General features: G+C 56.2%; 1 protein-coding gene across 1 annotated transcript in view; it reads right to left on the bottom strand.

Moving 5' to 3' along the window:
• The window catches only part of CPLX1 (complexin 1), a 40,890-nt gene that overhangs the window by 8,840 nt on the left and 4,333 nt on the right, over positions 1-27,717 (bottom strand). The gene's annotated exons all lie outside the window — the stretch shown is intronic.

Genomic DNA, 27,717 nt, shown 5'->3' with positions numbered 1-27,717 from the left:
TGTGGCTGAGTCTGTGGCTGAGTCTGTGGCTGAGTGTGTGGCTGAGTGTGTGGCTGAGTCTGTGGCTGAGTGTGTGGCTGAGTGTGTGGCTGAGTCTGTGGCTGAGTCTGTGGCTGAGTCTGTGGCTGAGTGTGTGGCTGAGTCTGTGGCTGAGTCTGTGGCTGAGTGTGTGGCTGAGTCTGTGGCTGAGTGTGTGGCTGAGTCTGTGGCTGAGTGTGTGGCTGAGTCTGTGGCTGAGTGTGTGGCAGTATGGCCCTGGCCCGGAACTGCTGGCAGCCGCGCGTGGCAGCCTCAAGGCCCTAATTTGTCTGCCTCGCCAGCAGGCACTGTCCTCATGAGCGCCTGATTCACAGACGACAACAAACGCCTCCTCGGACGCCCCTGTGGCTTGGCCCCAGGACAGAGACGTGTAATTACAGCTGTAGAGCCCCCGGCACAGGGGCACTGCCGGAGAGGGCACAGCGGTCAGCGCTGCAGGCCAGCTGGTCTCAGGCCGGGCGGCCGGCCCTGCAGGAGCACCCTGCGCGTTGCAGGCTGCCAGCAGGAGCGAGCCCCGTGTGCTCCCTGGGAACCAGCCCGCGTTCCGAGGGGCCCCTGGCCCGGGCTGTCGGGTCTCTGCCGGGCCCACTCTGTCCTCTCATCCTGGGATGGTCCTCCCAGGCGCAGCTGGAGGCTGGCTTAGTCCACAGCCCGGGAGTGAGGGGGGGGTCTGACTCCGCCACCCACCACCCATATCCAGAGGTGCCCCCCTCCAGCCCTGTCCCACCCTCTCTGATTTATCCCGGTGTCCCAAAGCTCCAGGGAGCTGTCCTAGGTACGGGGGCTCCTGTTCTGCTCTGAGGCTGCACAGGGCCACGCAGCTCAGAACTGGGAGAGGCTCTGGCCTGCGGACACCTGAGGGTCTCCCCTCCCACCCCCGTGGGCAAAAGGAGCCTGGTGTTGGGAAGCGGGCAGTGGCCCGTCGAGTGCCCTGAGCTGAAATCTAGATGTCTGTCGGGCTAGCCTTCCCAGCTGCTGAGACTACTGCCGGGTAATGGGGTCGCTGTGGGGGCAGGGAGCCCACCCGGCTGGGGCTCGGCCGATGGCACAGCTCCAGATGCGGACAGAAACCAGGAGCCTCGCGTCAGTTTCCACCCACGTCTGCAAATTCTGCAAAGAAGACTGTCTGCCGGTGGCTGGAGGGAAACTGGGTCAGGAGCAGAGCCGCGGACTCGCTGTTCTCAGCCCCTGGGACAGGCGGCCGGGGTCTCTCTGCCTCGCGGTCTGTCGTCCTGGCAGGCAGTGCTGGTGGGGGCCGCGGGCAGCGGCTGGGCAGGGGAGCCCTGACTCCTGTGCAGCCGCAACCTGCCCAGCCTCCCTGGCAGAGGGGCCACCCCAGCATTGCTGGGCGGCTTTTACACAAGTCTCCCCTCTTGACCGAGCTCACTCACGCTAACATGAGAGTGACTGACAGCCCTCTTCTGCATGGGAAGGACTGGCGTCGAGGGCAGAGGCGTGAACAGTCTTGCCCGCATCTCTCTTCTGACGGAAAGCGCGTGGAGGCTGCGGTGGGGGCTGGAGGGGCCACACCGACTGGGTGATTCGGGTCCCTAAACCTGCTCCTCCAACGCACCGTGTGCGCTCTAGGCCTAGTGATCACACAGGCATTTACTGAGCACCAGCTGTGTGCTGAGCTCTGCGTACCAGGTGAACTGGCCCTGCCCCCACCGCAGCTCTGGGCTGGTCCGCGCCACCTGCTCGGGAGGCAGGGAAGGCTCAGGGGAGCTACTCCAGCAAACCAAGGGTGCTCCGGGAGGCTGGTGGCCTCTCCCAGGCCGGGGGCAGGAGACCAGAAGTCACCCCACCGTGGTGAGACCGCGCCAGCACCGACGCCGGGCCCCCCGTGCTCTCTGCCCTTGGCCCCGATCCTCCTCCGTGCGGTGCCTGCACGCCGCCTGGACAGCGTTTGCAGGTGAGCCGTCCCATGCGGTCGCACTCAAGGCCCGGACGGACAGCCACGGCCGAGCCTCCGGAATCCAGGCCTTGCTGGCCACGTAGGGGTGCGGGGTGCAGGAGCCGACGCCATCCATCCCTCACTCTTGTCTGAGCCTCAGTTGCCTGGGTGACTCGGCAGGGGAGTGCCAGGGCTGGGGTAGCCGATCGCCCCCTCGACAGTCAGGTGAAGCCCCTGGGGACAACTTCAGTGCAGGCTGAGGTGCGGGCACTTTTCTCCCTGGAGCAGCTCCTACATTTGGGTGGGCAGGTTATGCACAAACCCAACAACTAGAGCGAGCTCTCTAGAACAGTGTTCACAAAGGCCCTGCAGACGCGGGCCGCACACAGTGCCAGTGGTGGAGGGCCTCGGAGCCTGAGAAGGGAGCCCGCTCCCGGGGTCAGTGAGCTCCTCTGGGGAAGCACGAACCTCAACTCACATAACACCACAGACTTATTAGTTATCAGCCTGAACATCAACCCAAAATAAAAGTGGGCAAAGATAAGCAGCCCTCCCACCCTCAGTCAGCACACGCTGCTACCTGCAGTGACTGGACACGCTTTTTGGCCTCTTTATTGTCAGCCTCTGCCAACAGAAGGTTGGTGCCAGGAGAGCAGGGATCCTGACCAGCGCGGGGCTGTCCTCCCTACACCTGGAATGGTGCCAGACACAAGGCAGGCACCCACTGAACACTTGCCAAAGAACGAGTTTCCAACATTTAACAGCTAAGCGTCATGCACTCAGCCACAAACAAAACCTCAGCAAGCCCTGCAGCTAACATCATGGTCCATGCGGAATACTGACTCCTTGCCTCAGCTCACTAATAAGCAGAGGACATCACAGTCCCCTTGTACTGGAGGGCCTGGCTGTTGCACTCAGACAAGAAGAGACACAGAGGCATAAAGATTGAAAAGAAGAAGTAAAACTGTCTTTTTTAACAAATAACATATGATCCGCGTAGAAAAGCTGAAGGAGTCTACAAAGCCACGCTGGAACGAAGAAGCTCACAAGATTGATGAACACCAAACAAACGGGCTGCTGGGTGTTAGTGGCTGACAAGTGGGAAACGAGTCTGAAAACCAATTCCATGAGCAGTTCTGAGGAAACCGTAAAATATCTGTGACTACATTTTCAATAGACGTGGAAGCCTGTTTTGCCTAAGTCTACAGAATTGTTGAGAGAAATTTAAAAAGACCTAAATGAATAGAGAGAGACACCATGTTCACGGGCTCAGCATCACTATGATATCGATTTTCCCTAGATTGATCTATGGATTCAATGCAATCCCAAACAAAATGCAAATGGGCTTTTTGAGCAAATCTACCAGCTGATTCTAAACTTTATATGGAAATGGCAAAAGACCTAGAATAGACAAAACAGTTTTGGAAAAGAACAGCTTTAGAGGCCCTACCCTTCCTGTTTCCAAGGCCCACTGCAATCAAGAAAACGCAGTATTGACAGGAGCCTGGACATGTGGACCCATGGAGCAGGACAGATGGTCCAGAAATAAACCCACTTGTGTATGTTCAAGTGGGTTTCTGACAAAGCCATGAAGTTAATTCAGTGAAGAAAGCCAGTCTTTGCATAAGCAGCACTAAAACAATGAGGTATTCCTTTGCAAACAAGCAAACACTCTAAACTCACACCTTATATAAAGCTCAGTAACAGACCTAATGGAAAAGAGAAAAATATAAAATTTCAAGAAGAAAGCATAAGAGAAAAATCTTTGTGACTTTGGCTTAGGCAGAAATTTCTTACATAAGTGACAAAAGTGCCTGAGCCTTAAAAGTAAAAAATGATAGGTTCGACTTCATCAACAAAAAACTTTTGTTCATAAGACACTGTTAAAAAAAGAAAAGAAAAAAGGCAAGGCTGAGAGAATATATTTGCAGACCATTGGTCTGATAAAGCCTTATACCCAGTAAAGAACTCTTACAATCCAAGGATAAATACACAGACCACCTGATTTTAAAAACAGACAACAGATCTGAGTAGACACTTTACCAGAGAAGAGAGGCAGATGGCAAGTAAGCGCCTGAAAAGATGTGCTCTACAAAGAGCTGAGCAACAGGGTGAAACTGAGCTCAGAGGCGAGACCACCAGGCGCCCGCTTGAGCATCCTGGACTGAACATGGCAGGTGCCGGGAAGCCAGGGAGGAGCCGGGACCCTAGCCCACCCCCGGTGGGCTGCTGCTCGTGCGGCAGCGGGAAGACAGTCGGGCTGTTTCCTACGATTAAACGCGCATCACCCCGTGGCCCAGCAAGCCCGCTCCTTGGCGTTTGCCCAGAGAAGCAGAGACGGCGGTTCACGTGCCCCTGCGGCCCGATCTGCAGGAACCCAGACAAGAGGCCCCTCAACACCCGGCAGGGGGCGGACGGACGCAGAGGCCAGGCCGTCCGTCCAGGGACACTGAGGTTCTCGGCCACGAGGAGGAGTCTCACAACCTCTATGGAGCATGAACAGCCAGGCACAAGATATATGATTTCATTTACGTAAACAAAAGTGCGAATTGGTATATGGTGACCACAAGTGCATCGGGGATTCCTGGGCCCAGGGCTGGGCCGGGGCTGCAAAGGACCATGCCATAGTCAGAACCCAGGGAACCGCCCGGTCTCAGGCAGTGCTCAGCCAGCGTCAACCACGTCGCAGCGAAGCTGAGGGGAAAGCCTGACAAATGACCAACGGGAGCTGGTACGCAAACCGTCTTCCCCAGCCATCGCCCGGTCAGATTACAAATACTGAAAAGATGGCCAGACCCATAACTTTGTAAATTTGAGTTTTAGAAATACGTACTTAATTAACCCTTAACTTGAAGAGGAAATAAAAACTGAAATTGTGAAAACTCTTAGAAAGCAAAGAAAAATAAGCACTTTCTGTCTAAACTTGAGATCCGTGGCTAAAACTGGTTTTGGAGGAAAAACTATAACCTTTAATTTTAAAGATGAAAAAGAGAAAGTTTAGGAACTTCATTATTATCTTTAAATAATTAAAACAATAAACAACCCAAAACAAGGCAGAGAGGATTAATAAAAACAATAGCCGCAACTACGGAAGGAAACAGACAAGGTGAGTAGATAAACCTGCTCCCACAAAATCAGCAGCGCACACAGGCCTCCTGCAAATGGCCAGCATTGCTTTGAAGGGTTGACCGAGTCTCAGAGGAAATAAATCAAGGAGTATTGCACCGTAAAAAGAGATGGAATTCTCTCTCTCCCCTCACCCACCTCTTTTGCCAGTGATGTGATCATGTAAGCACTCCGTCATGCTCGACTCTTTGCAACCCCATGGACTGCAGCCCACCAGGCTCCCCTGTCCATGAGATTTTCCAGGCAAGGATACTGGAGTGGGTTGCCATTTCCTTCTCCAGGGGCTCTCCCCAACCCAGGGATCAAACCTGGGTCTCCAGTACTGCAGGCAGATTCTTTACCAACTGGGCTACAAGGGAAGCCCAGAGAAACTCATGACATGCCAGTGAAAACCCACCAAAACTAATCACAGAAAGTGGCAGAATGGTAAGTGCAATATTTATGGATAAAAATTAATTTAAAACTTCACCTCATGCTATCAGAAACAAGCTAGAAACATCAATGGAGACAGTGGTCTACTTACAGTAATTATTTAAACATAAGAAGCACTCAGGAATACGTTCAACAGAGAACTCTATGGTGGGCTTCCCTGGTGGAGCAGTAGATAAGAACCCGCCTGCCGCTGCAGGAGACATGGGTTTGATCCCCGATCCCAGAAGATCACACAGGCCACAGAGCAACTCAGCCTGAGAGCCGCCACGAGCAGCCTCCACGAGCAGCGCCACGGGAGCCGCCACGAGCAGCCCGTGTGCTGCAGGGATGAGGCGCCCCCGCTTGCTGCACCTGGAGAAGCTCGCGCATCACAGGAGACCCAGCCCAGCCACAGACAAACAAAGGTTAAGAGCAAAGGAAATCTATTGCTCCTGCGCCTCCCTACACGTGACGCTCAGCACAGATGCTCGAGACCCTGGGGGGCCCGGGAAGGTGCGTCGGAAAGGGCCAGCTCCTCCCACGTCGGCGCAGGGCTGTGTGCAGCCTGTTCACACCGCCACAGAAACGCCGCAGTGCTCCTCTCTGTGGGGTCGGCACAAAGTGAAGCTTCACGCAGCAGATCGGGCGTCAGAGGAGAGCTGATCCAGGTCCCTTTAGGATAGAAACTGTCTCTGCCGTGGTCCTGGGGACAGCAAGGTCACTGACTGGAGACGCTTTAAGTGGGGAGCCCAGGAAGGTGCCCCAGGGTCTGTGGGAGGCAGGCTCCTGGCAGCACAGGCCGATAGGTACACTCTTAAGCCCCTTCAGGGCCCGCCCCCTCGTCCACCCACTGGCCTCCTCCTACCTCCTCCCAACAAGCCATATCCCTCCCTGGGGAGCCACTGCCCGTGGCTGCCGACTGGCTGCTTTGTTTCAGCCGCGGCCCCAGCAGACGGTGGGACACGAGGCTCCATCTCGGGAGAACAGCCACGCAGGCCCGGTGCCCCAGGTCAGGGGTCCCAGGGGCCTGCAAGCGGGAGGAGTGCCATGCATTACGAGGGCCCGGTGCAGACGAGGAGAAAAAGGCCTACGTGTGGCTTTAGACACTTGTTCATTGATTGTCTAAAGATAGAAAAAGAAAGGCAGGTTACAAACCAGGTTCATACCAAACCGAAATCCTCAACAAACAAAAACCAGCCCATGTTTTTTCCAGACTCTCGTGGAATGTTCACCAAGGGCAGCCAGATGTTCGTCCACATCACGATGAGCAACCGCCTCACACAACTGGAGTGGCCCTTACTTAAAACACACACCAAACCCGAACCGTCCCAGGGAGCAGCGAGCGTGGGCCGGGACCTGGAGCACCTGGGCCCGTGCGCTGTTGAGGGGGCATGAAGCGGAGCAGCTGCTGGAGAGCAGTGCGGCGCGTCCTCAGAGATTCAACTCAGAACTGCCACGGGGTGAAGCAAAGCCACTCCCGGGCATAAACCCAGAACAGCTGCAGGCAGGAGAGGCCGCGCCCCGTGCTCAGAGCAGCGGCGTCACAGCACCAAAGGCGGACGCAACGGAGCGCCCACCGCAGGCGAGGGGCAAACACGACGCGGCCCATCCGCACGTTGGACACTGCTCACCCCTGAACAGGGATGAGATTCCGCCACACCGCACAGCACGACACACTGAAGACGCCACGCTGAAGGACATACGCCAGATACAAACGGACAGACTTGCCCGACTCCACTTGTACAAGGGCCCTAAAGCAGGCAAACTCAGAGACAGGAAGGAGAGGGGTGCCGGCGGCCGGGGAGTCAGCGTCTGATGGGACAGAGTTCAGTCTGGGAAGACGGAGAAGTTCTGGAGTGGATGGCTGTGGTGGCTGCTCGGCAACGGGAATGTAGGTAACGCCTCTGAAGTGTGCGCTTAGGAATAGCTAAAATGGCAGATTTTATGTGGTGCGTGTTTTACCACGATAAAAAAAGGGAAGTATAAATTTAAACTGATTCATAATCCCACATCTCGAAAGGAATATCAGGCTGCAGAAGCAACCTGAACACAATTTCAGAGTATTAACAGGAATGATACTGAGCGCCTGAAGGCCTCGGGCAAACAGCACGAGCAGCAGGGAGCCTGGGAGCAGGGCCCCCCACCCTGCAGACCCGCGTGCTCAGAGCCCTCCCCCACCGCACACGCAGCTCTCTCGAATGGTGCAAGCACAGGTGAAGTCATAGCCACTGTGTTCTGGGAGCTGGAGGGTAAGCTGGGGTCTAGTGAGGGCAGCCCCCTGCACCCACCCCTGGACTGCGGTTGAGGGGTGGGCATGGGACAGCAAGGCCCTGCCCCGAGGATGTGGAGCTTCAGATGCGGGTGTGGCTGTGGCCGGGTGGGCTGCCAGGAGCAAGGAGGCAGGGAAAGGGCAGAGACCTGGGAGAAAGGCCGCAGATGGGAACATCAGAAGGTCCAGTGACGCCTCCACCCTCTGAGCCGCACACGTGACAGCCTGAACGAAGCAGTTTCTTCAAGAAATGTCAGAATCTGAGAGCCATGTCTAAGAACTCACAGATGGATTCTTTCAGTCAAGAAGCAGATCATTGCGACGATATTTGGGCTGTTCTTGGAAGGGAAAAAGAAAAAAAAGGGAAATCCTCCCGGTTATTTTTGTGAAATCAGCACGAGAATGACGCCAAACACAGTCGGCTGAGTGGGGCCGAGCTCCCACACGAACAGCTGAGAGACAGGAGCCAAGTTTGGCACTGCTCACAGGATTCTGCAGGAAGGGCTCATCTCGGGGAGTAAACGGTGGTCCGACCAGTGCAGACGTGCGCAGATGCTGTCCGGACCCCCGTGCTAACAGAGCAGCAGGGACACTGGGCTGTCCCCAGGGCCCCCGACCCCAGACGTGGGCTCCTGGCACCAACCCTCCTGGGCTGAAGGGCCTCCTCCCTGCAGCGACGAGGACATGGGGCTGAAGCTCCCGCTGTGCCCCTCACTGCCCGCTCCCCGGGCCTGCTTAGAGCCCAGTCAGGAGCTCAGGCGCCTCGGTCCACTGAATACCCTCCCAATGGCAGCCATCCTCAGTGACACAGACGGTTTTAGAACAGCTTAATGGGAGTGCAGTGAGCACGCTCCAAACCACGAGCTCTGACGAACACACCCATGAACGCACCACAGAGTCAGGACACAGCACACGTCCGCCCCTCAGTTTCCTGGTGGCCCCATGTAAGTCCTCTCCGCACGCCACCCACGGGTGAGCAGACAACTGACTCCTTTCTCTGCCTGCCCATCTCCACGTGTCCCCCAGAGCCCACAGACAGGCAGCCGCAGGACAGGCGGCGATCATGGGGAGGGCGGGCCGCCAAGGGGCCGCTTTGCTGGCCGCCCGCCCTTCCTCGCTCCGGGGCTTCGAGGGCGAGCGAGGGCGCGTCCGCCGGCAGGTGGCAGGCACGGGGGCGCCTCCGTTTGCGGGCGCCTGCCCTCCGTGTCTCGCGAGTGCACACCAGGAGTGGACGCTGAGCTGCACTGGCAAGTGGAGGTCTACTTTCCCGGAACTGCAGACTGTTCTCCAAAGCAGTCGTGTGACGCGACACGCCCACCAGTGTGTCCGAGGGCTCCCCCTTCTCTGTGTGCCCACCAACACGGCTCCCGCCTGGCCCTGTGGTTGCAGCCACCCCGGGGGCCGTGCCGCGGCCACTGGGTTTCCCTCCTGACCACAGACGTGAGCATCTTCTCATGCGTTTGCACCTTATTTGATGGAATCCCTATTGAAATCGCTTGCAAACCTTCAAAGATAAGCTTTCCATTTTGGAACAAACTCAGCCTTACAGAAAAGCGACGAAGGCAGCACACAGAACCCCCACAGCAGGGACGACGGCCCCCTAGCACACGACGCTAGACTGGCCCGCCTGCCACGCCGACAAACTGCAGTGACTGGTTTCTGAGACGTCCACCCAAGGCCCGCTCTCTGGGCCAGGATCCCGTCCAGGGCCGTGTGCGACAGCCATCGTGTCTCCTCAGGCACCTCTAGGCCGGGCTCCTCAGTTGCTCAGCAGTGTCCGACTCCGGGACCCTGTGCACCACAGCACGCCAGGCTCCCCTGTCCTCCAGTATCTCCCAGAGTGTGCGCAAACTCATGTCCATTGCACCAGTGATGCCGTCCAAACATCTCCTCATGCTCTTTCACCCCCTTCTCCTCCCACCTTCAGTCTTTCCCAGCATCAGGGTCTTTCCTAATGAGTCAGTTCTTCCCATCCGGTGGCCAAAGTATTGGAGTTTCTGCTTCAGCATCCGTCCCTCCAATGAGTATTCAGGACTGATCTCCTTTAGGATGGACTGGTTGGATCTCCTTGCAGTCCAAGGGACTCTCACGTCTCCTCCAACACCACAGTTCAAAAGCCTCAATTCTTTGGCGCTCAGCTTTCTTTATAGTCCAACTCTCACATCCATACATGACTACTGGAAAAACCATGGCCTTGATTAGATGGGCCTTTGTGGGCAAAGTAACGTCTCTGCTTTGTAATATGCTGTTTGTCATAGCTTTTCTTCAACAGGAGCAAGTCCTTCCATTTCGTGGCTGCAGTCATCGTCTGCAGTGATTTTGGAGCCCAAGAAAATAAAGTCTCTCACTGTTTCCGTTGTTTCCCCATCTATTTGCCATGGGACTGGATGGGACTGGATGCCATGATCTTAGTTTTTTGAATGTTTAATTTTAAGTCAGCTTTTTCTCTCTCCTCTTTAACCCTCATCACGAGGCTCTTTAGTTCCTCTTCGCTTTCTACCATAAGGGTGGTGTCTCTGCATATCTGAGGTTGTTGGTGTTTCTTCCAGCAATCTTGACTCCAGCTTGTGATTCCTCTAGGCTGGCATTTCACACGATGTACTCTGCATAGAAGTTAAATAAGCAGGTGACAGTACACAGCCCTGACGTACTCCTTTCCCAATTTGGAACCAGTCCATTGTCCCAACCAGTTCTAACTGTGCTTCTTGACGCGCATGCAGGTTTCTCAAGAGACAGGTGAGATGGTCTGATATCTCATCTCTTTAAGAACTTCCCACAGTTTGTTGCGATCCACACAGTCAAAGGCTTTAGCACAGTCAATGAAGCAGAAGCAGGTGTTTTTCGGGAATTCCTTTGCTTTCTCCATGATCCAGTGAATGTTGGCCATTTGATGTCTGGTTCCTCTGCTGTTTCTCAATCCAGCTTGAACATCTGGAAGTTCTCAGTTCACATACTGCTGAAGCCTAACTTGAAGGATTTTGAGAATTACTCTGCTAGCGTGTGGAATAAGCACAACTGTGTGGTAGTTTGAGCATTCTTTGGCATTGCACTTCTTTGGAATTGGAATGAAAGGTGACCTTTTCCAGTCCTGTGGCCACTGCTGAGTTTTCCAAATTTGCTGGCATATTGAGTGCAGCACTTTCACAGCATCGTCTTTTAGGATTTGAAATAGCTCAGCTGGAATTCCATCACCTCCGCTAGCTTTGTTCATAGTAATGTTTCTGAAGGCCCACTTGACTTCATACTCAAGGATGTCTGGCTCTCAGCAAGTGACCACACCATCATGGTTATCCTGTGATTTAGACCTATCCTGTGATTTAGACCACCTCTTCTTAATCTCTTCTGCTTCCATTAGGGCCTACTCTTTCTGTCCTTTCTTGTGACCACCTTGCATGGAATGTTTCCTTGATATCTTCAATTTTCTCGAAGAGCTCTCTAGCCTTTCCCTCTATTTTATTCCTTTATTTCTTTGCACTGTTGATTCAAGAAGGCCTTCTTACCTCTTCTTGCTATTCCCTGGAATTCTGTATTCAGATGAATGTATCTTTCCTTCCCTCCGTTGCCTTTCACTTCTCTTCTTTTCTCAGCTGTTTACAAGACCTCCTCAGACAGCCGCTTTGCCTGCTTTCCTTCTTTCTCTTTGGGCTCCATTACAGGGTCACCCACTTCTGTCCACAGTTCTTCGGGCCATCAGATCTGATCCCTTGAACCTATTCTTCACCTTCACTGTATAATCATACGGAGTTTGATTTAGGTCATACATGAATCGCCTAGTGGTTTCCCCTGTTTCCTTCCGTTTAAGCCTGAATTTTGCAATGAGGAGCCCATGAGCTGAGACGCAGTCAGCTCCAGGTCTTGTTTTTGTTGACTATATAAACTTCTCCATCTTCAGCTATGAAGAGCACATCATTCTGACTTCGGTACTGACCGCCTGGCGATGTCCGTGTGCAGAGTCGCCTCTTGGGTTGTTAGAAAATGGTATTTGCTATGACCAGCACGTTCTCTTGACAAAGCTCTGTTAGCCTTTGACCTGCTTCATTTTATACTCCCAGGTCAAGCTTGCCTATTATTCCAGGCAGCTCTTGGCTTTCTACTTTTGCACTCCAACCCTGTGCGATGAAAAAGACATCTCTTTTCCAGTGTTAATTTAGAAGATGTTGCAGGTCTTCATGCATGCATGCGTGCTAAGTCACTTCAGTCATGTCACTCTTTGAGACCCCACGGACTACAGCCTGCCAGGCTCCTCTGTCCACTGGGGGAAACGTGTAGGTCTTCATAGAACCATTCAACTCCAGCTTCTTCAGCATCAATGGTTGGGGCATAGCCTTGGGTTACTGTGATGTTGAATGGTTTGCCTTGGAAACAAACTGAGATCATTCTGTCATTTCTGAGGCTACACCCAAGTACTGCATTTCAGACTCTTGTTGACTGTGAGGGCTACTCCATTCCTTCTAAGGGATTCTTGCTCACAGGAGTAGGTGTTAATATAATGGTCATCTGAGTTAAATTTGCCTATTCCCACCCCTTTTAGTTCACTGACTCCTAAACTGTCAGTGTTCACTCTCGTCACCTCCCGCCTGACCGCGTCCAGTTTATCTTGATTCGTGGACCTGAGATGGCTTTCCTGGTGGCTCATATGGTGAAGAACCCGCCTGCAGTGCAGGAGACAGGTCCAACCCTTGGTCGGGAAGGAAGGGCTACCCACTCCAGTGTTCCTGCCCGGAGACTCCCGTGGACAGAGGAGGCGAGCCTGGCGGGCCACAGTCCATGGCTCCCAAAGAGCTGGACACGACTGAGCGGCTGAGCGTGCACACACACAGCCCTGACATGCCAGTCCTGATGTGGAGACAGGATGCAGAAGGACGTGCACTCACCTTCTCCTGTGAGAACTCCAAAACTGCACCTCACTGCTCAACAACTGTCGACAGGGAAGTGCTGGATCCCACCACAAAGAAACCCCACGTCCAAGGGCAAAGGAGAGACCCCAGCAAGACAGTAGGAGGGGTGCAATCACATTAAGAATCAGACTCCATACCCACCAGAGATGCTCGGAGGGCTCAAACAAGCCTTGTGGGCACCAGGACCCAGAGACCCACACAGAGCCTGAGCCGGAACAGCGTCTGAGCATCTCCTGCAGAGTATGGTCAGCAGTGGCCGGCCGCAGGGGCAGGGCTCTGGGTGCAGCAGGCCTGGGTACGGCACAAGCCCCCTTGGAAGAGGTCGCCATCAACTCCTCCATAGAGCCGGCAGAACTTACAATGGACAGGGAAACCGACTCTTGGAGGGCACAAACAAAGCCCTGCGTGCACCAGGACCCAGGAGAAAGGAGCAGTGACCCCACGAGAGCCTGGCCCAGACTTGCCTGTGAGTGTCCGGGAGCCTCTGGTGGAGGCGTGGGTCGGCGGTGGCCTGCTGCAGGGTCGGGGTTGCCGAGAGCAGCGGTGCGTGCGTGGGACCACTTGGAGGCCGCCGTTATCCTCATCACCTCCACCATAGTCTGGCCTCAGGTCAAACCACAGGGAGGGAACCCAGCCCCTCGTCAACAGAAAACTGGATAAAGATGCACTGAGCGTGGCCCCGCCCACCAGACAAGACCCAGTTTCCCCTCAGTCAGTCTCTTCCACCAGGAAGCTTCCACACGCCTCTTACCCTTCTCCATCAGAGGGCAGAGAGAACGAAAACCACAGTCACAGAAAACTAACCAACTGACCACGTGGACCACAGCCTGTCTAATCCAGTGAAACTACGAGCCGTGCCGTGTGGGGCCGCCCGAGACAGACGGGTCACAGTGGAGAGCTCGGACAGACGTGGTCCCCTGGAGAAGGGAATGGCAAGCCACTTCAGCATTCTTGCCTTGAGAACCCCACGGACAGTATCAAGAGGCAAAAAGACCACTCAGGCCTGACCTAAATCTAATCCCTTACACTTATACAGTGGAAGTGACAAACAGATTCAAGAGATTAGGTCTGATAGAGCGCCTGAAGAACTATGGACGGAGGTTCATGACATTGTACAGGAGGCAGAGACCAAGACCATCCCCAAGAAGAACAAATGCAAAAGGGCAAAATGGTTGTCTAAGGAGGACTTAAAAATAGCTGAGAAAACAGAAGCTAACAGCAAAGGAGAAAAGGAAAGATATTCCCATCTGAATGCAGAGTTCCAAAGAATAGCAAGAAGAGATAAGAAAGCCTTCCTCAGCGATCAATGCAGAGGAAAACAATAGAATGGGAAAGACTAGAGATGTCTTCAGGAAAATTAGAGATACCAAGGGAACATTTCATGCAGAGAAGGGCACAATAAAGGACAGAAACGGTAGGGACCTAACCGAAGCAGAAGATATTAAGAAGAGGCGGCAAGAATACACAGAAGAACTGTACAAAAAAGATCTTCACGACCCAGATAACCACGATGGTGTGATCACTCACCTAGAGCCAGACATCCTGGAATGTAAAGTCAAGTGGGCCTTAGGAAGCATCACTATGAACAAAGCTAGTGGAGGTGATGGAATTCCAGCTGAGCTATTTCAAATCCTGAAAGATGATGCTATGAAAGTGCTATACTCAATATGCCAGCAAATTGGGAAAACTCAGCAATGAAAAGGTCATTTTTCATTCCAATCCCAAAGAAAGGCAATGCCAAAGAATGCTCAAACTACAGCACAATTGCACTCATCTCACACACTAGCAAAGTAATGCTCAAAATTCTCCAAGCCAGGCTTCAACAGGACATGAATCGTGAACTTCCAGATGTTCAAGCTGGATTTTAAAAAGGCAGAGGAACCAGAGATCAAATTGCCAACATCCACTGGACCATAGAAAAAGCAAGAGAGTTCCAGAAAAAACATTTCTGCTTTACTGATTATGCCAAAGCCTTTGACTATGTAGATCAAAACAAAATGTGGAAAATTCTTCAAGAGTTGGGAATACTAGACCAACTGACCTGCCTCCTGAGAAATCTGTATGCAGGTCAAGAAGCAACAATTAGAACTGGACATGGAACAACAGACTGGTTCCAAATTGGGAAAGTACATCAAGGCTGTATATTGTCACCCTGCTTATTTAACTTCTATGCAGAGTATATCATGTGAAATGCTGGGCTGGATGAAGCACAAGCTGGAATCAAGATTGCCAGGAGAAATATCAGTAACCTCAAATATGTGGATGACACCACCTTTATGGCAGAAAGTGAAGAGGAACTAAAGAACCTCTTGATGAAAGAGGGGAGTGAAAAAGCTGGCTTAAAACTCAACATTCAGAAAACTAAGATCATGGCATCTGGTCCCATCACTTCATGGCAAATAGTTGGGGAAACAATGGAAACAGTGTCAGACTTTATTTTGGGGGGCTCCAAAATCACTGCAGATGGTGACTGCAGCCATGAAATTAAAAGAGGCTTACTCCTTGGAAGAAAAACTATGACCAACCTAAATAGCATATTAAAAAGCAGAGACATTACTTTGCCGACAAAGGTCCGTCTAGTCAAAGCTATGGTGCTTTTGTTAGTCATGTATGGATGTGAGAGTTATACTATAAAGAAAGCTGAGTGCTGAAAAATTGACGCTTTTAAACTGTGGTGTTGGAGGAGACTTGAGAGTCCCTTGGACTGCAAGGAGATCCAACCAGTCCATCCTAACGGAGATCAGTCCTAAATATTCATTGGAAGGACTGATGCTGAAGCTAAAGCTCCAATATTTTGGCCACCTGGTGCAAAGAGTTGACTCATTAGAAAAGACCCTGATGCTGGAAAAGATTGAAGGCAGGAGGAGAAGGGGACAACAGAAAATGAGAAGGCTGGACGGCATCACTGACTCAATGGACATGACTTTGAGCAAGCTCTGGGAGCTGGTGATGGACAGGGAGCCTGGCGTGCTGCCGTCCGTGGGTCACAGAGTCGGACACGACTGAGCGGCTGAACTGAGCTGAGCTGATGCAATACTGCTCTACAGCCCTGAAGTTTACTTTCGCCAGCAGACACACCCACATCGAGTGTCGTTTCTGCTTTGGCCTCTCCATTCTTTTTCAGCTGTTAGTAATTTCCCTCCGCACTTCCCCAGTAGCTTATTGGACACTTTCTGACCTGGGGGGGTTTGTCTTCCAATGTCGTATCTTTCTGCCTTTTCATACTGTTCAGGGGGTTCTCCCGGCAAGAACACTGGAGTGCTTTGCCATCCTCCTCCAGCGGACCACATTTTGTCAGAGCTCTTCACTACACCCGTCTGTCTTGGGTGGCCCTGCACGGTATGGCTGATGGCTTCACTGAGTTATGCAAGCCCCTTCACCAGGACGAGGCTGTGATCCACGACGGGGCTGTGACCATTTCTCAAGCTTTCCTTTTCTTGACGACCCGCTCAGTTTTGAGGAGCGCTTTTCAAGAAGTCTGTCTATCTCTCAGTCAGGATTTGTCTGATGCCCTTCTCTTGATTATGCTGGGTGCCGGGTTCGGGCAGCAGGACCCCAGAGGGTGGGGCGCCTTCTCATTCCCTCCTGCCCCAGCCGGGCCACGCTCTTGAAGAGACGGTCCCCTTGCTGTCCTGGCTGGCCCCCTGGAGCTGAGGGCTATGGTTCACCGCCTTGGGCTTTGGCGCATCTCTTTCTTTTTTAAATAATTGAATTTATTTACGTGCAGTTATGGCTGTGCTGGGTCTCTGTCGCTACGCAGGCTCTTCTGGAGTCGTGACAAGCTCGGGGTGTGCTCCAGCTGCAGCGTGCACTCTTGTTGAGCACGTGCTCGGGGGCACAGGCTCGGGAGTCGTGGGGCGGGGGCTGTGCTGCTCTGCTGCACGTGGACCTGTGTGAACCGGGCGTCAGCCCCGTGTCCCCTGCGCTGGCAGGCAGATTCTTACCAACAGAGCCACCAGGGGAAGCTTGCCCATTTCTTAATTGGACTGTTGAGCACCTTATTATTAAATGGTAACTGTCCTGTATATATTCTGGATACAAGTCTGATTTTGTTGATCTTCCTAACTTTTTCATCCCCACCCCTCATTTCAGTGACCTCCACCCTGACCTTTATTATTTCCTCTCTTCTGCTTACAGTGGAGGCGATTATGAGCTTCCCTGGTGGCGCAGACGGTAAAGCATCTGCCTGCAATGTGGGAGACCCGGGTTCGATCCCTAGGCTGGGAAGGTCCTCTGGAGAAGGAAATGGCCACCCACTCCAGTGTTCTTGCCTGGAAAATCTCATGGACGGAGGAGCCTGGTGGGCTACAGTCCATGGGGTCTCAAAGAGTCAGACACGACTGAGCGGCTTCCCTCACTTCTGCTTACTTTGCATCCCACGGCTTTCCCTCGGTTTCAGCTGTCAGAAGTTGAGGTTAATCACTTGAAACCTTTCTTCATTTCTGCTGAGGTATTTGGTGATGTGTTTCCCTCTAAACAAAACTCTGCTGAACTCCACAATTTTATCTTTTTTTCCCATTTGCATTCAGTTCGCAGAGCTTTCTGATATCCTTGTTGGTCCCTTCTTGGCCTCATGGGCTGTTTAGAGTGTGTTGTTCAGCCTCCAAATATTCGGGCGGGTTTTCCAGATCTCTTTCTGGTGTGTGCTTCTTGCTTCATCCCACCGTGGACAGAGAGCTCACTCCAGTCACGTTTACTGAGGCTGCTCCCGTGGCTGAGAATGAGGTCTGCTCCAGTAAACAGCCTGAGAGTGAGAACCACCCTGCGTGTCTGCACAGTCAGTTGGCCTTGTCGGCTGGCAGTTTGCTCCAGTTTGTAGGTCCTTCTGATGTTACCACCAGAATTTGTGGGTCATCTGTTTCACCTTTAAGCGCCACCTGTTTTTGCTCACATGTCTTGAAACTTCTTATGAGTAGAAATGGTCAGGACTCATTATAAGTAGAAGTGGTCAGGACAGTTACGTCCACTTGATTAACTGGTTCCTTCTCACTGGGAAAGAACCATCTTCCCCTTGGTCCCAATCTTTGCTCTGAAATCTACTCTGTCTGACATTAATGTGGCCCCTCCAGGCTTCTCTGGATTAATATTAACATGACTTGTCTCATTCCTCCTTTTTAATGTTCCCTTATTTGTGTCTTTATATTTCAGGTGCATTTCTTACAGGCGTGATAAAGTTGGGTCTTGATTTTCTACCAAATCCAACATCTGCACCTTTTATGAGAATGTCCCCAGAAAAAACTACCAATCACGGAGCCTCCATCAGAGTAAGAAGTGGACGACCTCAGCTCTGGTTGTGGGGAACTTATCCTCAGACTAAACCTTGCTCTGATCCCACCAAAGTTCAGACAAGACAGGAAAGAGTCAAGCTGCATCTAACTAATGCGACCCCAGACTGAACAAAACGAGTGTATTTAGGGAAACAGGACCGTCCAGCAGCACCAGTGGACTCACCGTGGGCGGCGCCTGTGAGAAGTCCCCAGGCTGGCAAAGGCCTGGCAAGCAGCTCCCAGGCGGAGGGAGCCGCTCCGCAGCCGGGCGGGACGGCCACAGAGACCGGCGCAGGGAGGGCGCGCAGAGCGTCGGAGAGGCAGATGGGGCGGTGAGTAACAGAAAGTACACCCAAAGTGAGTAAGCCACAAATGGCGGCAAGCACTGGCTATTCGAAAGTGTGGCTGAGTGAACAAAAAATGTTAAACCACACTAAGACTCCAAAATGTCATTAAAAGTGAGATCGGCTTTAGCCCTGGAACCACCCATGCCGGGAAGCGTGCCCGACTGGGGTGCACACTTGCCGGATCTGCATAGAGGGCAGTTTGGAGATTTGACAGACCAGCCCTGCACACCCTTCGTGCTGCGTTCGTGACAACAGGGATTGCGTGGTTTCCTGAAGGCCAGCTCTGCAGCCTCCGCACTGCCGCCTCAGCAGCGCCCCAGCAGCCTGGAAGACAGAGCCCCGAGCGGCTTCGCTTCGCGTGGCTCCTCTCGCAGCCCCACATTTAGTCTGTTTACTGGATTCCGTCTGTCTGTTTCTGACACCGGAACCCACACTTCATCAGACAGAGACCGTCTGCCTGTGTCCAGCTCACGGGACCCACTCAGTGAGCACAGAGCGTACTGGACGACGGGGTTACATTCCTAACTTGCAGTACAGGGGCGCCCACAACGTTGTTTGTAAGAGTGGAGAGCCCGGGTGTGAGATGGCACTGGTTAAGTCAGTGGTGGTGAGTTCACACACGCCCCCTACACACGAGTGAGTTCTGCTCCAAGGGTGCGTCCGTGAGCCTGCAGAGTTAGCCTAGGTGCCCAGCTAGCACAGTTCTCCAGGGCGCGTCCGTGAGCCTGCAGAGTCAGCCTGGGCGCCCAGCTAGCACAGTTCTCCAGGGCGCGTCCGTGAGCCTGCAGAGTCAGCCTGGGCACCCAGCTAGCACAGTTGGTATACAGCTCCGTATCGTTGCTGGTCTTTAGTCGCTCAGTCGTGTCTGACTCCTCGTGACCCCGTGGACGGTAGCCCCCAGGCTCCTGTGTCCATGGGATTCTCCAGGCAAGAACACTGGAGTGGGTTGCCATTTCCTTCTCCAATAGCACCGTATAATAGGTTTATAACATTAGTCACACAAATACATAAAAGCAAACACATACAATACAGAAAGCATTGTTACTCTCACAGTGCAGTCCCTTGAAAAGGACAGTGTGCTGCCCAGCAGCTGCCACCCGGGGGCTGGCATCAAGCGAACAGGCGAGAAGGGCTGCTGATGCAGAGGGCCGGGTGGGGCGGTCCTGCTGAAGGGCCATCAGCAACAGGCGCGGCCGGCAGGCTGCAGCCTCGCGCATATCGGAGGCTGAGGGAGTGCACTTCTGCGTCTCTGAAAGCTCACAACCTAGAGGAACGTACGGTACCAGCCATCCCAGCGTCAGGGCCGCACACCCGCGGCGCTCGTGCCTAACCTCGCGACGCTGCTTGTCCTCACGCCGCCACACCTCGAGGCCCTGTGACCTTCAAACTGAGGGGCTGTGGAGGCCCTGCAATGAGCCTAACCCTAACCCTAACCTGACACCCTAACCCTAATCCAACACCCTAACCCTGCACTGAGCCTAACCCTAACCCTAACCCTAACCAGACACCCTAACCTGACACCCTAACCCCAGCTCGACACCCTAACCCAACACCATGACCCGACACCCTGACCCTAACCCGACACCCTAACCCGACACCCTGACCCTGTCAGCGCCGTGTTGCCGGCAGCGTTTACCCCCTTCCCGTCTCGCACCACATCTGGTGATTCTCACCTCTCAGCCCCTCCACCAGCAAAAAGACTGCGTCCCTGAAGGCGGTGATGATTCTCTACAGTACAGCTTTTAGCCCAGATATAAACACTGTCTTTTTTAGACAAAACACTGCCGCACACTCAGTAGACCGTATCGTAGTGTAAACACACCTCTGTGCGCGCTGGGAGCCGAGAAACGCGCACGATCACCTCATTGCGCCGCTGCCTTTACTGCGGCGGTCTGGAACTGGCCCCACACCGCCTCCGAGGCCTGCCTGCACTGGTCTTCCCAGCACACTCGCTCCAGCTACCCTGCATTTCACACCTCATCCAGGTGCTCTAATCCCGGGTGTCCTAAAGCTAGCCGTCCTAACAGCTGACAGTACCGAGTTATGGTTGAACAGGCTGGATGGAACACCCGTGCTTGTCTACACCTGCCCCTCCCAACATGTCCCCCGGCACACTGAGTCCCGCCGAGTGCCCCGGTGACGCCCTCTGCTCCTCTACACTTGCACAACCCCGCTAAAATGGGAGCAAAATGCAAAGCTGTAATTCCACGAGGGCAAACAGAATGGGAGCAGAGAGAGAAAGGTGACTGAGACACCCGACTTGGGGCAACGGAACAGAAGCACAGGTGGGGGGCGGTGGGGGGTCAGTGAGGAGGCAGCCCAGGGCACCCACAGCAGGGGTGGGGTCGAAGATGACCAAAGCAAGGTCCCGAGGGCGAGAAATTTTACAGTGCCAGGTCAAAAAGGAAACCGAGAGCCTCCAGAGAGAAAAGCGCACGGGTCATGGAAAAGCAGCTGGGAGCGAGGGCTGTGTGGGCCAACAGCAGCTTCAGAACCACAGCAGACACAAGGCTGCAGAACCCAGGGAGGAAGTCCTTTAAAATCCACAGCTTTATACCCAGCCACCTGGCAGTTGTGCACGAAGGCAGAGTGGAGACCGGCTTGCCTGGCGCCCGCTGTCGGGAGGTTCCCCAGGGCCCAGCAGGAGGGGGCGGGGAGAGGCCTGGGCACAGGGCACGGGGCCAACGGGGCGGGAGGTGCTGTGTCCTGGGGCAGTGGCCCCAGAGGAAAGGAAAGCAGCGGCCAGCTGTCTGGGACCTTTAACACGTGTGCGGTGGCTCAGGGTGAAGAACCGCCTGCCAGTGCAGAAGACAGGGACGACGCGGGTTCGGTCCCTGGGTCGGGAAGGGCCCCTGGAGTTGCAAACAGCAGCCCACTCCAGCATTCTTGCCTGGACAATCCCATGCTCAGAGGAGCCTGGCAGGCCACAGTCCATGGGGTCGCAGAGTCGGACACAGCTGAGCCCGTGCACAAACGCTGCTGGGCAGGGGCTGCTGCTGGAATGCGGGATGAGTTCACGACAGGACCCAGAATCAGACACGCAGAAGGCGAGACGCGGCACCTCGGCAGCCCACGGGCTCTGGAGGAAAGGGCGTCACCCAGGCACTCGGCGGGCGCAGTATGCCGGGGGACATGTTGGGAGGGGCAGGAGGTCTGTCCTGTCTGAGCGCTAACACGCCCATGGGTGCTTTCAGCTCCCGCTTCTGCCCGGAGGACGGAGGGCAACAATTTACATCAAACTGTTCCTGAAACGGGAGTCAAGTCTATACGTCACCCACAGGACGAGTTTCTCCTCAATCTGTCTTCACGGCAGATGGAGACCCCTCTGAAACCTGAGCTGCTCCAAGGGCTGATGTCAAGAAATGACAGTCGCCAGGGAAGCTCGCTCTTCTGCCCCAGGTTTGGAACAGCCAGCCGGTCCCCAAACTAGTTCTAAGAAACTGCCAGCATAGAGAGCTGTGCAGTCTTTTAAAATTAGAACTGGATCTGAAGGAATTTATTTCTCCTTGAAAAAAATGCTTTCAAATACTATTATTTCAAGGAAGTAATGAGTGACTCTAATGGGAGAGTTTGAAGGCGATGTGGCGTCTCAGTTTTCCGTATCACCTCTTTATGCTTTTCCGTATTATTTCAGTTCCCTACAATGAACACTTGTAATTTTCAAGCGAGGAAAAAAGCTCCACTTTCATGCTAAAAAATAAATGTGGACAAATACCTCTTATCAAATTGAAGGCAAAGATACAATATTTTTATATATTAAGAAAACATCGACTGTAATACCAGTCCTCCAGATCAAAACCACAGACCCGAAGGTGGGTGTGTGTGGGGGCCAGACAGAACTTGCTTGGCCAGGTCTGGAGACACGCGGCTTTGCTCCTGACGGCAACAACTAGATCCTGAATGGTGTTTCCAAAGGGCACATGGGTTCTAAAACACGGCAGAAGGTTTTTAAAAGAGAATCGAGTCCGTGCGCTGAGATTAAACAAGTGACATAGCAAAAACACATGTAAGCAGGTTAAAGTGAGGAGAACACAGGTCAGAGCAGACGTTAACTGTGACGAGACACGTTAAACGGTGAACGCTCTTACAAAGCAAGGCATGCGGTGAAGCCCCTCCCAGACGCCGACCCCGCTGCCCAGGGGCGGGGCTTGGCCTGTGCTCCCCGGCAAGCACCTCCAGCCCTACGTGCGGGGGAAGCAGCCACACCTGCCTCCGGCCACCATCTGCTGTCCATTGCCCCAGGCCCAGCATCCCACACGCCCACTGGCCCCGCCGGGATGACCCAGAGGCGGGAGAGGCGGCTGCCCACCCTGTCCTCGTCCGTGCCCTGCTGCAGGCTGAGACCACCCCACCTGAGGTCACGGCCCAGCCGGGGCGCCCACGCCCTCGGGAGGGAAGACTCAAAGCCTGGGGCCTGTCACCCTGCTGAGAGCTGTGCTCTGCCCCGGGCCTGGGCCTGTCACCCTGCTGAGAGCCGTGCTCTGCCCCAGGCCTGGGCCTGTCACTCTGTGACAGCCGTGCTCTGCCCCGGGTCTGGGACCTCTCCTGAAGCTGGCTGAGGGCCTGGCCAGGGGCTGGCTGCATGGAGGGTCTCTTGGGAGGTCCCTGTGCCCAGTTTTAACCAGCTGAGTCAGGCCTGGCCTGCCCTACCTTCATCTTCTGCAGAGCTCAGCACTCCCCTGCCTCCGTGGCCTTGCCTCCCTCGCTGGCTGGCCGGGGGCACCGGGCAGGTCCTCCACGCCCATTGGGGAGGGGCCACGGGCCACCGTTGTCCCTGCCTGTAGTGCCAGGCACCAGGCGGAACGTCTGGCCTTGGTTTCAGGAGAGGATGCCCCAAGACAGAGGTGAGATGAGGCCATCCATGGACAGAGCCCAGCCCGGGACAGACGGCCAGCCCCCAGCCCCCTGTGCTCGCCAGGGCCCTTCTGCAGTGGGGGCAGTGGCCCAGGGCCCAGGGGAGGGGCCTGCCCACCCCAGCCCGCAACTCCTGTCCTGAGGCGGAGCAGAGGCTCCTTCCAACCCTCCACGCAGCCCGACACAGCTGCAGGGACGGGGGACTGGTGAGCCACTGCTGTTGGGAGCGGGGTTGCCCGCCGTGTCCGCTCCGGGGCGGGGCAGGGGGCGCCCCACTGCAGAGGCCGCCTTCTGAAGGGTGCGACGTGCAGCGGGGTCCTGCGGCCCAGGGACCCTTGAGGGCCAAAGGACAGAGCTCTCTCCCTGTGTTGGGGATCCCCATTCTCCCTGCCTCTCCTGCCACAGCCCAGGCGCCTCCTCTCCCCAGAGGCCCCTCGACCACAGTCTTCCCACGCATCCTGGGCAGCGGGGGCCAGAGCACAGGCGGAGGCCTGAGGCCGCAGTGGCCGGGGTGCCTGCCCTGCTCCCAGCTCAGGAAGCAGAGCTGAGCACGCGGGCCTGGCGTTTCCCCTGGGACGCGGCCCCAGCAGCCCCGGGGATGCTAGGGGTAGCCGTCACACCACCAGCTGCCCGGCCCCAGGAGTCCTCGGCCTCCCGAGTTCAGTCTGCACCAGCACCCAGATTCCAACACTCAGCCCAGCACGCTCAGCTTTCCACTGGCCCTCAGGGAAGACGTCCGCCCTGCCCAGACACCACAGCTCGTGGGCTAGTCCACGGGACCAAAGGGACCTACAGGGTGAGATGGGGGCTCCCCTGGCCCTGCCAGGCTGTGCCCCCGAGAGCAGCTGGAGGTCCCGCCTGACCGCTGCAGGGCTGAGAGGAGCCGCCACCGCCCCCCCACCCGCCGTCAGAACAGGAGAAAAGTGGGGCGATGCTGGAAAATGGGCTTGTGCAGAGTGCGAGCACAGGTGGGCCTGGAGGAGGGGCTGGAGAGGGCCCACCTGCCCCCAGAGGGATCGGAACTCGCAGCAGCCAGTGGCAGGGGTCTCAGAGGACTGGCTTGCCCCAACGTGGGGCCGCAGCCCCACAGGGGCTGCTCGGAGCTTCCAGGAGCCCCCTCCCTGACCTCTGCTGACCCCAGCTTGGGTTCAGGAGGCCAAGGACTCTGAGACTCACACACAGTGGGCTTTACCAAGATGTGACGCTGACTCAGGGTTTTGCCAAGTCCCTGCTCTGTGAGAGGTGAAAACGCGCAGAGAGGCAGACCCAGCCCCGCAGGCTGGCCGTCAGCACAGGTTACGAGAGCCCGTCACGCGGAGGCGTTCACACAAGCGCCTTAATCTCAAGCGGAACTGCTCGCCGACCAACGAGACCAAAACTACGCGACCTGAGGGCTGAAGTGCATCGCGGGCAGTTTATTCCCCGGCTGGGGCTAAAGCATCTCTGACTGAGTGTCGGCTTCACCAACAGGAGGGCCTCTCCTAGGGAAGGGCTGTCCAGGGCTTCGGGAGGAAAGACAGCTTCTCTGAAGTGTCCTTTTAGCCTCTAAGAGACGAGGAGTAAGAGGTGTCTCTGCCGAGCCCCGCGACGTGAGCTAGCACTTCTTCCGTCCAACATGGCATCTGGGAGCCCACTCTGAATGAAAACTGGTATTTTATCATCTAGTATTTGTTGCCTGCCTGCAGGGGAGGAGCCCAGCTCTCCAGGGAAGGAGGCGCCTCCACACTCTGGGAGTGTGTGGTCTGGGGCCCCTGCTCCTGGACGTCGAGGGTTCCCAGGCTGGTGATGGGCTTGCTCGGCCCTCACCTTCCCAGACCTTCTTGCCTATGACGCACAGCGGAAACCTCCACGAGATTTCACAGACATCCTTGCCAAGCAAACAAGGTGCTGCCCCCTTCTTCCCCTCCTCACTGTGCATGGGACGCTGGGGCAGCAGCAGCCACTCTGTGACTGTGAGAAGCGAGCTGACCACTCCACTAGGGGTACAGAGCACAGCGAAAGCCGGAGCCAGGTCCCCGAGGCTCTGCTGAGCAGCTGAGCTACTTCCCGACAGCGCCTCGTGTGCGGAAACAGACTTTGATTCAAGCCATGCTGTCTGGCCCTCTGTAATCTGAGTCAGAAGTGGTCTCCCCAGTGCAGAATTCTAGAGTCCCCAGCCCAGTCTGTTCCATCCCTGCAGTCCAGCTCAGCCTGTGATGCTCATCCTCCCAGAGGCCACAGGACCTGGCCGGCCCTGGCCAGCGTCCCAGCAGAGCAGCCCCTGGAATGTGGGAGGCCCCTGATAGAGTGAAGCCCCAAACATGGAGGCAGCAGGGGAGCCCGTGGGAGCAGCCCTGCCCTCAGGCCCTGGGTCTGGACAGGAGGGGGGTGCCTGGCCTCATCCTTGGTGTGGAGCCGGGAGCAGTGCTGGCTGAGGGCTCCCTGCCCAGGGCACCCGGCCCACAGAGGGGGGCTCTGCCTCCTGTGAGCCCCGAGATGGGCTGCCCCCTTCTCCTGGACCTGGAACCCGCGGCCCCTACACATCTGGGGCCTGGGCCCTACAAGACCCCCGAGGCACCCCGGCCGGCAGTGCCCGGCCCACACCCTCAAGGCGTGGCGGCCCCGGGCCCAGGCTCTGCCCAGGGAGTCCCTCCCTAGGGTCCCTCCCTCCGTGGAGGTCTCGGTAACGCGGTGCCCCTGGCGCCCACACACACGCAGACGTGCAGGCCTCAGGACAGTGGCTGTCCGTTCCCTCATCCCTTCCACGCACAGGGCAGAGGCCCCCTGATCTCCTGCCCCTCAAGAGAGGATGGCCTCTCAGCCCAGACTCCCTGCCTGTAGGACAGGCCCAGGGCCGACTCACCAGAGGACACCGTCCACACCAGCCAAGCCCCAGGACGTGGCCAGGGCAGGCCTGATCTTGGGGAGGAAGACCCCTCAGGCTGCAGCTCTGGGCTGTGCCATCCCCCAAGCCCCTGGGCCTCTGCACGTGTGGCATCCCAGGCTGTCTGCTCCTCCTTGGAGCCCCCTTCACACATCCCCTCCTCCGCGAAACCCTCCCCTGCCCCGCAATGCTCTGAGGACCTAACACGTTCCCGACACAGAGCACACCACACTGAGCAGGACAGGACAGGGTCACTTGGGGGAAAACAGCCGTGCCCCTAACATAGCGCAAAGAGCGCCTGCAGCGGGCACGCTAACCCGACGGCGCCCACCTCTCCTCCGACGCACACGTGGGGCTCCGGGGCACTCGCCACCGCCTGGCCCTGGGGGAAATCAGCTTCTTCAAGTTACACCCTTGAGGACCCCGAGTCCCCGACCCAGGCAGACGCAGCTGGGCTCCCAGCCGCCACACGACCCCCGTCAGTATTCTCTTCTCTCAGGGAAGGAGCGTTGGCTCACTTAAGGCTGGCGGCGTCTTGAGGGATCTCGGGAGGGCCCAGTGACGCTCTCCCGGACGCTCTCCTGGTGAGAACAAGTTTGCCAACAGCGCGCACCTTCCTCGACTATTGGGCCCCAAGAGCATGGTTCCCAGCCGGTCCCACGTGCCCGCTGCAGCCCCGGGCCCCTGGCCTCAGGGCAACATTGACAGCACCGAGGGCCGGGGGCCACGTTTTCTAACCCGGCCCTAAGAGCAGAGCGGAGGCTCCCGGCCCGCTGGGTCTCACGCAGGCTGCAGGGAGCCAGGGTGGGGCCGGAGCCGGGGCCTCCAGGGTCCACGCCAGGGCCCAGGAGTGACTGGGCAGACCCTGCCACCTCAGGGGGAGCCCGGAGCCCGCATCCCTTCCTCCATGGCCCATGGCTGCCCTCCTGCCATCAGAGAAACACCCGGATCCTGGAAGCTGTGTGAAGCCGCGGTTCGGGACCGCAGGCCTGCTGGGACCGGCGGGGCGGGAGGGCCTGTGGGCTTCCCCTCGCCGCCCGTCTGCCCAGGGCAGCCCCGTCCCCACTCAACATGACAGCTCCTCATGGACACCCCCTCCCCCTCCGCTGCAGCAGGGGCTCCCAGGCCCGCACCCAGCTCCCAGGTGACCTGTGGTTCCCAGACAGGTAGGCTTGGAGTCCACCAGGCAGCCTGGTGGAGGAGCGCCCTCAACAAGGCCGCGGGACCACGGCTCGGAGCCAGAGGCTACGCCGGGCATGGGACGGGCATCCAGAGGCCCACGCCAGGCACAGGGCAGGCATCCAGAACTACGGGACGGCCACAGGGCGGGCATCCACAGAGCTACGGGATGGGCATAGGGTGGGCATAGGGTGGGCACAGGGTGGGCAGGCATCCACAGAGTCATGGGGGGGGTGCCTGGGGTTTCAGGGCCTGCCGAGCGTGAACTGGCCCTCCCTGAGCAGGCCCTGCCGTACCTCGCAGAGGCGCCCAGGATATGCAGGTGAGCAGGATGGGCAGGGCAGAGGCTGCCGGTGGGGTCGAGACCAGACAACTGAGGGAGTGAGAGGCGTGTGCACCCCAGACACGTCAGGTCTCCCCTAAACACAGTGCTCAGGAGGGCTGGAGGGTGGGGCATGCATCAGGGGAGATGGGTGGGGCAGGCGGGTAGGGCAGGGCAGGTGGGGCCAGGCTGGTGGGGCAGGCTGGTGGGGCAGGCTGGTAGGGGCAGGGCTGGTGGGGGCAGGGGGG

Source organism: Oryx dammah, unplaced genomic scaffold, assembly GCF_014754425.2.
Source record: "Oryx dammah isolate SB20612 unplaced genomic scaffold, SCBI_Odam_1.1 HiC_scaffold_3, whole genome shotgun sequence".
NCBI lineage: Eukaryota > Metazoa > Chordata > Mammalia > Artiodactyla > Bovidae > Oryx > Oryx dammah.
This window is presented reverse-complemented; position numbering and strand designations above follow the sequence as displayed.